This window comes from Enhydra lutris, unplaced genomic scaffold (assembly GCF_002288905.1).
Source record: "Enhydra lutris kenyoni isolate GAN:26980312 unplaced genomic scaffold, ASM228890v2 scaffoldscaffold11, whole genome shotgun sequence".
NCBI lineage: Eukaryota > Metazoa > Chordata > Mammalia > Carnivora > Mustelidae > Enhydra > Enhydra lutris.
The window spans coordinates 17706703-17715975 of NW_019154095.1; positions in this window are offsets into that span (position 1 = coordinate 17706703).

A 9273-nucleotide genomic window follows, 5' to 3' on the forward strand; every position below is an offset into this window, starting at 1 on the left:
AAACAGTGGTTTGTTGCCTCCACTCGGGTTCACATGTATGAAACAGGACAAGGAAAAACCTCTGCCTGACCTCATATTCTAGAAGAGAATACATTCTGACCACACTTCATTACAAGCCTGAAAAATATCCCTTGTGAAAGGGGAAAAAAATTATACGTGATGTTTCTGCCTCAGGCCAGGAAGCACAGCCTTTAGCTCGGGCCCTGGCAGGCCCAGCCATCCGCACACATCGGCCTGCTTCAGTGTGACGGCCGTCCTGCGCCTCAGCCCAGCAGAAGCCGCTGGTTGGGGCAGAAGTTCCGGCGGAGCACACGCCTGATGGGGGCAGGACTGGAAAAAGCCCGGAGCATCTTGGAGCCAAAGGAGCCCGGGGAGCGGCTGGACCAGGGGACTAGCTGGGGGCTAAGGGTCTGGATCGGTCTCTCCAGAGAACGGAGTTGTGGTCCTGCGTGGCTTGGCTGCAAACATCAGAACCACAAAAAAGGTGCGGTGGGGGGGGGGCGTGCCTGGGGGGCTCAGTCGTTGGGCGTCTGCCTTTGGCTCAGAGCATGGTCCCAGAGTCCTGGGATCGAGCCCCGCGTTGGGATCCCTACTCTGCGGGAGGCCCGCTTCTCCCTCTCTCACTCCTGCTTGTGTTTCCTCTCTTGCTGTGTCTCTGTCAAGTAAATAAACAAAATCTTAAAAAAAAAAAAAAAAGTTGAAAATAAAAAGGGTGCAGGGAAGGGTCAGAGAGCTATCGACAGTGACAGTGTGGCCGAGCAGGTGACTTACTGGACAGGTGACTCTTACTGCGTGTCGGAAGAAAGGAAGGAACGCAAATGCCCCAGGGAGGCTCGGGGACAGGGGGTGGGCGTGGAGGGGGAGACACAAAAACTCTGGGTCCTTTTTCTGAGGAGTCACAGTATTTCATAATCCCCAGATCTCGGTTCCGAGTATCCCGGGCGGGGCTTAGAACTGCAGTTTTGTGAAGGTTCAAGAACAGAGCTCACAGAGTGGCGAGGCACATAATATGCACAGAGGGTTTTGGGGGTTTTTTTCCTTTTTTTTTTTTTAAGATTTTATTTATTTATTTGACAGACAGAGATCACAAGTAGGCAGAGAGGCAGGCAGAGAGAGAGGAAGGGAAGCAGGCTCCCTGCTGAGCAGAGAGCCCAATGTGGGGCTCGATCCCAGGACCGTGGAATCATGACCTGAGCTGAAGGCAGAGGCTTTAACCCACTGAGCCACCCAGGCGCCCCTGCACAGAGGTTTTAATGTGAATTTGCCGGGAATGATCTAAGATGACTTGATGCTGCTCTTGAAAAGAAAGAAAACTCAGTATAGAAGTGGGTAGCTTGCTATAGACTGAATATGTGTGTCTTCTGAAAATTCATATACTGAAGTGCTGTCGCCCAAGGTGATGGTACTAGGAGGTGGGGCTTTGGGAGCAGACAAGGTCATGAGGATGGAGCCCTTGGGAATGGGATTAGTGCCCTTGTAAGAAGAGCCCGGCAAGAGCCTGCTTCCCCCCCACCTGCTCTGTACCATGTGATGATGTCATGAAAAGACAGCCATCTGCAAACCAGAAAGCGAGTCCCCAACAGACCCCAGATTTGCCAGCACCTTGATCTTGAATGGAATTCCCAGCCTCCAGAACCCTGAGAAATAAATGTCTGTTGTTTAAGCCACCTGGTCTGGTATTTTCTTAGGGAAGCCTGATCCCATTACGACAGATCGTTTGCCCAGTTGTGGAACTGGAGGCTACCATTTTATCAAGGAAATGTCTTACATAACGTTGGTGAAAAGACAAGCACTGTGCAGAAAATAGTGAGGAATAAATGAGTGAACATATGTGGAATTTAAGAAACAAAACAGATGAGCCGAGGGGAAAGGAAAAAAAAAAAATCAGATTGAGAAGGAGGTAGACCATAAGAGACACTGTGCTCTAGGAAACAGACTGAGGGTCATTGGCGTTGGAGGGGAGCTGGCAGGGGGATGGGGGATCTGGGGGATGGGCATTAAGGGGCACATGATGTAGTGCGCCCTGGGTGTTGTATGCAATGGATGAATCACTAAATTCTACCCTTAGGTTTGGAACAAAAAGGCATTAAAAAAGAAAGGGAAAGAAATGAATGAAAGGCAGCTAGTGTTGGAGTAAATCAGAAGGGGGAAGAGTTGCCTTTCCCACTAAGGTGGTTCCAACAGGTGTCCCTGATACAGGGAGATGTGTGTGTGGATGCGTGGGGAGTGGGTGGAGAGGGGTAGGGGGAGACACATCGAAGGGGCTGGGAGGAGGGGGCATGGAGCCATCCAGGACAGTGGGAAGCAGCAGAAAGGATCCGGGGTGTGTTGGCCTATGGGCAGACCACTGAGCAAACACTGGGCTTACCAGCTGGGCTGACGCAGTAGCCTGGCCTGACAACATGGAACACGGTGCTTTCCAATACTCCTGGTGTTTTGCCAATTGAACCTCCAAAACATCAGAGAGACCGATGAGTATTTCAAAAATGCTGCCTCGAAGACCTTGCCAAGCTTAAAAAAAATTCTCTAAATGAAAGGGAGTAAGAGTTATGCAATGACACTTCCCCAAATCAGTCTAGGTGTTAGTAACACTCCCATTGAGAAGATAAGGTCAGAACTTATCCGAAGTTCCCCAGCTGCTAAATGGCCAGATTAGCCTGGAAACCCACATCTGCCTGACTCCAAAGCCCGCGTCTTTACCCCCTGTACCAAACAAAACCCCGGTCTGGAGAGGATATAACTCAGATACAAAGCAGGGGCATCCGGACGGGCCTTCAAAAGGGACTTCCGGTCAACCAGAAGAGAAGCCAGACCTTGTTACTTCCTTCCTTGGTGGGGGTAGTTCAAGGCTGTGTGACAGAGAGGATACAGGACAGGGGAGTCTGGGGAGAAAGAGAAATAGATTAGATTAAAAATGGAGTTGGCTGGGTGCAAATTAGTTAACCTCTAATAAATGGGATAAACAGCAGAATGTAATTAACCACTGCTTGAAGAGGACCCTGGGTATTTCCCTCAGTGAGCAAACCCCTGGGGATTGTTATGCTAATTCCAACTGAAAAAGGTAGAGAGAGACTACAATTCTTATCTAGAAAAGAATGGTGCACATTTAGCTATTTTCCTTTTGTATGTTGATGCCAGATGGCCCAAATCTTTTTTTTTTTTTTTTTTAAAGACAAAAACTGGATCACACAGATGATTAGATTAGATGGAGGGAAATGTACAGTGTCAGAGGACGAGCTTCCTGGTGCAGGCTACTCCAGGCAGATGTTGGGGGTGTGTGGGCAGGTGGGGCTGTGATCCTGCAGGAGCGGCTCTGAGCCACCACCCCCTGGGAAGCTGGAGGGAGAGAGTGGAGTCCTTTTGCTCCTTTGCAAGGCTGGTAATCAGAGTATCCCATCTGGCTGGGAGAGGGTTCAGGCCCCAGTTCCAGAAAACTACTATTGCCCCGGGAGGTGTGCTGGTCAATGTCAGGCAGCTCAAAGCCTTTTGCTTTTTGCTAAAATTGTTAATAAGGTGGATATTTTGTATCCATGAATTGTGGGTTCTTGGCCTCTTTCCCTTCTGTCTACCTGAAAACTCAGAAATAAGGGCTTCAGGGTTTCTAAATGACTAAGGGTTTCTAAAGCCACTGATTGGCTAAGTGGGCCCTGCTCATCACTCAGGAAAATCTCATGCTGGAACTCTGATACCTCTCTTAGCCCCTGGTCAGGCTGTGATATGGTTGTGGAGGGGATTGGAATGTACCATTGCAAAACAAAATAGCCCACTTTGGCATAAAGATTGTTTTGAGCTGAAGGCAAGTGGAAAAAAAAAATAGACATTAGAAGAGCTCTCTGCTCTCCTTCCCATCTGCCTAAAAGCAGAGCATAAATTTCTCTTGTGCCAGTGTCTCCTTCCCCGTCCATGGAAGGAAGAGAACAACCCTTATCACCAGGGACGCAGAGGGCACCAAGATGAATCTATACAAATAAACTTTACTAAATAACCTTTATGTACCCTTAGTTTCCCCCATATATTTCCTAGTTGCCTTTCCCTAATTTATCAGTCCTAGAAGCCCAATCCTCCTTTCCTTTGTCCAGTCATCGATCTACAATTTATTGCCCTTTGTTAAAATGGCATATAAGTCCTTAAGTTTAAGCACTTCTTTGGTTTTCATTTCTTTTCTGTGAAGCCCCTGTGCATGTTTAAAAAAAATTACTAACATCAATTAAAATTAAACACCTTTTCTCCTGTTAACCTTTGTCAGTTTAATTTGCAGGCCCTGGGTATGAACCTAAGAGGGTATAGGAAAGATTTTTTTCCCTCCCCTATGATGAGAGTTAACTAACTGTTAACACAAAGAAAACCTCAATGAGGCCAGATGTGGAAGCAAAGAGCAGCATAAACGTCTGAAAGGCAGGACACACAGTCCTCACACTTACGGGGCAGAAAGAACTGTGTCCAGGACTGTCTGTGGAACGCACGTGTGGATGTCAGTGGATGATGACGATCTGGGGCTCTGATGGCAAAGAAGGGGCACAACATGGGTGTTCTGTAACTTTTCTTTTGCCTTTTTTTTTTTTTTTCCTGTTTCTCCAATGAAGAAGTAATGCCCCAAAGTCCCAGATTTTCTGTGGTAGTCTCAGTTTGGGGCTGTTTTTATTGTTTTCAGTAAAAGAAGATTTAGAAACTATTTAAACAAATGTGATTAATGTTTACTTCTTGGGAAGAATTTTTTCAGAAATAATTTCATAAGTCCAAAAATCTTTTCTGAGCTTGTACTCGAGGGTTTGGCTTGGAAAATATGTTCACCAAGGCTGGGTCCTTAGGTGATTTAGATTTTTTTTTTTTTTTTTGGTTCCCAAAATAAGTAAATAATAATGTTATTTTTTCCTAGTTTTCTAGATGGTAAAATTAGGATCTAGAACAACTGACTTGCTTGAGATGATTTCACTGGCAGTAGTTAGAGGTCAGACCAGCCCTAGGTCATCCGGAATCTAGGTTGGCTCATTATCCACAGCATAGATTTTCTAGAGAGCTTTTGCATCATCTTGGCTCTCTCATAGCTTCAGACCAATCGCTCATCTATTTTTAGCAGACAGACCCACTGGGGAAGAGAGAGGTTAACAAATGAAAGGAAAAGATATAAGGCAAAAGGACGGAATCAATGTCAGAGGTGGGATAAAAGTTTAAAAAGAAAAGAAAAAGGACCTAAAAGAGAAGTCGAGGATAACATTTAAGTAGATGAAATGCATTTTATTCCAATTGGCCTTTTTCATCCGTCTCCCTAATCCCACACCATAGTGCAATCCCTTTCTTGTCTGAATCTCCCTGGCATTTTGTTCATTCTTCCCTAATGACATTTATTAGATCCTGCCCTGAAGTAACATACAGCGACACTCCCGCCCTGACTAGCCCAACTACACGATTAACTCTTTGAAAACACAGTCAGTGTTTTGGACAAATTTGTTTCCACCCCAGAGTTTAATGTGTTTGTTGAATAAATGAACAAAGCAATATTCACAGAGGGAGGGGTGACAGCCTCTCCCTCTCCCCCCAAAAATGCCAAGCCCATTTTTATCTCCTATTTGCAGAAGTATTTGTTCCCCAAATTTGATTTTGAAAGGCTGAAGTTTTATCAAGCTGCTTAGGACATTAGCACAAAACGTACAAATAAAAACTACCAACTTTGCTCTCCAGGAGCAAAAGAGCCCGTTACTTGTCTTGTGGATTGGTGTCTGGCATCGTCGCCTGCCTGGCTTTAGGGAGGGAAAGGAGGTACCTGTGGAAGTTTGGCCTTGGGGTTGACAGAGAGCTCTCCTGCTCAGATTGACACATGGTGGGAAAGGGACTAGACCTTAAAAACTGCCTTGGCCCAGCTCCTCATCTGCAGATAAAGAAACAGAGATCAAGGAGACTGTCTTGCCCAAGATCACAAAGCTAGATAGTGGCATAGCCTAGATCCAGTAGTTTTCAAATAAAGTAGCGAGCCAAGCAATGTATTAAAACCTTTCTGCAGAGACCCTAAGGTTAGAAACCTAGCATTTTAAATCATTAGCAAATGCTATAGTATTATGCATAGAAAATCAATGTGACAAAGTCAGGACTAAAACTTGAGGCTATATTATTTTTAAGATGTCATTTATTTATTTGTCAGAGAGAGAGAGAGGGAATGCACAAGCACAGGGAGGAGGAGGGGCAGAGGGAGCAGCAGGGAGCCGGATGCGGTACCGGAATTCAGGATTCTGGGTTCATGACCTGGGCTGAAGGCAGACTCTTAACCATCTGAGCCACCCAGGAGCCCGAGGCTGTTTTTGACACTGCTTGATGTTCAGTCTAAATGTTGAAGAACCTTCCAGTTTCTGAGTTCTGACTTGATGCTCAGAGGTGGGCAGGGAAGGACCCGAATTCCTCAATTCCATTTATACGTGTTGCCTAAAGGCACGCAGTGGACACACACTTTCCTGCTTGGAGGAGACAGCTCCCCAGTCCTTTTGGGCATTCTCACAGCCAGAGGGGAAGAAGCTCCGCCGTCAGCTGATCTAGGAAGCCCAGCCAGCAGTTCCAGGCAACGCAGATCATTCCGGTTCCCGGTGAGAGTAAGGAACAAGGTACCTTCTCCGCTCAGGAAACAGGAATCCACACACCCTTTCTTTCCAATGCACCTTGATTAATTCATTAATGGGTTTTCAGGCAAGTTTTATTCAGGCACTTTGGGACAAAGCAGTGAGTCAGAGGTTGGCATCGAAACCGGAATAGAAGCGATAGTTCTCTCTGGGGATCTGACTCTGGGCTTTAAATTCCCAGATCAACTTCCTAATTGGAAAGAAATATTCTTAAACAAGAGCAGGGGTTTCGCCAGGCCTGCCAGTGACTAATAAGGTCAGTCTAAGGACTGTCTGATGAAAGAGAAGTTGGATTTACATGTCACAGTGAATTTTTAAAATATTTTCCCCCTGGAGGTTTACTGCTGAATATAAATAAAATATCTCTCCTTGGGCAATTCCACCCCAACTCCTGCACATATGCCTTCCTTAATTAAATTAACTTTGAAATGACATTCAAACAATGACTCCTGACCAAACGCCTTTGTTTTCTCCAAGATCTACCTTATAGACCAGCTGTTTTGACAAGGTTCCTGTGTAAACTGTTTCCCACCCCCAGCCCGCGCATTAATTGGACACAAGTTTTAACATCTTTACAGCGGGTATCGGGTGGCCCTCACATCGTATTCATTAAACCGTGTCCCAAATGCACCGCACACTTAAAATACCAAACAATAGAAATAACTTTTAAAAATTAAAAAAAATTATTTAGAGTGCTTAGGGAGGATCGGATAAATACAAAATTTAAATTTCATTTGTTGAAATTCACACAGCTGAAGGCTCATTCCCGAGTCGAGGAAAGGATTTTTTTTTAAATTATTAATTTTCAAAAAATCAGGGATTCGCGTTCATTACAGCTGCTCTTGGCTTAAATACATGAAGACCGAAGCCTCGGCTCCCCTCCGAGGAGCGGGCGCGCAGGCGCGGGCACACACACGCGGACACACACACACACGCGCGCGCGCGCACGCGCCCGCCCACACCACCTTCCTTGTGAATCGCCTGCGGGATTTATGGGCTTCGCCACCACGGATTACTGTCAGGTGCAGAAAGCAAGCCTTTGTCCTTGGGCACCCCCCCAACCCCGGATTTGAAGGTTATTTACCGACCACGTGAGCGCTGGGTGGGGGTGGGGGGCGGGGGTCGGGCCCGGGAAACAAAGGCTGGCGCAGCGCGGCCGGTGTGGCCCAGAGACGCTCCTCAGCTCCAGACACACAAGTGAAATTAGCCCAGACCTGCCTCCGACCCAGAGGCCCCTCCAAGAGAAATCCTGTCCAAGCCCCGGTAAAGGCGCCGGCGCTTCCTGAGCGGAGAGAGCTCTCAGGCGGCGGGCCTGGCGGGGCCGGGTTCCTGGGCCGCGGGAGAGGAACGCGGCCCGGGCGGGTCGGGGCTGGGGGCGCCCCCTGGACAGGGCGCACGTTCCGGGTGTACGGGTGAGAGCGAGTCTACAGAGCCTTACAGCCGGCTCAGCAAATGAGAAACCGGGACACAGGCCCCCTTTGCCCCTGGGAGGAAGTACACACCCGTTCCCACGGGAGAGGCCACGCAGCGAGCCTGGGACTGCTGACCTCCCACCCCGAGTGCCTTGGCACCCCCGGGCCGCCACCCGGACGCCGCGGTCGGTGCGCAGTTGTGGCCCCTTTAGGGCCTGATCGGCGTGCCTATGGCTTAAAATTCCGCAAAAAGTCAATGTTCAAATATGTAGCGCTTTTAAAGACAATTAAAATGAACCCGTTGCAAAAAAAATAAAAAATAAAAAATCCAGGAACACAATATTAAATTCTAAATAGAGACCCGATCCTCGCGGTGCGGTGCTGAGCCATTTTGGAGTCCGAGGAAAAAGGAAGATCCCCCTACTTGACCCGGACACCGGCGGGTCTGCCGCGCAGCGGGAGGGGGGTGCGGGGGAGGGCGGGGGTAGGCTTCGGAAGTGGAGCCCCCCCCCCGAGGCCCGGTAGGGGAGTGGAAGGCGGGGGTGGGGCGCTCTGGGGGCCCGGAGGTGAGAACTCCAGGGAGCCGCTCTGCCCGCAACAAAGGCCCAGCGGAAGGCCGAGCTGGGGGCGGGAAGGACCCCGCGGCTTCGGCGGCCTTCGCTGCCGGGGTCGTGCTTCCCGGCGGGACCCGGAAAGGCAGGCTCGACTCCGCTGCCACCCGCGCCGCGAGCGAGTCCTGCAACCTCCACCCCCCGGCCCCCCCTGCCCGGCGGTTAATTCTCACTAACAAGATTTGGCATGATGTCGGGCGAATAATTTTTGGCTTCTGCCGTGTCCCCACCGCGGCGCGCACAACCCCCTGCCAAAAGCGGCCTCTGGGAAATTAAATGCCTAAGTAAAACCGGGGGCGGGGAGAACGCTACACGACCTGGAAAGAGGGACGCACTCGCCCTCAGAACTTACTGAAACCTTCCCGCGTCAGTTTCTCAGGGTCTAGCTTCTCACCAAATGTAGACCCTAATTGTCATTTCCTGAGAAAACAATGCACGTGTATGCAAGATGAGGTGAGGACTTTTCCGAAAGCCGAAAACGTCGGGGGTCGCCCCCCACCACCGGGATTCAATAAACAGCTTTAGGAAGCGTGGACGGGAGTGGCACCCCTGCCTTCCTCCCTAGGAACAACATTCCGGCCAATAATGCCCGCCTCTGGGTCGTAAAGCAACAAACCCAACACCTCGCTATGACTGGGCTTCGGG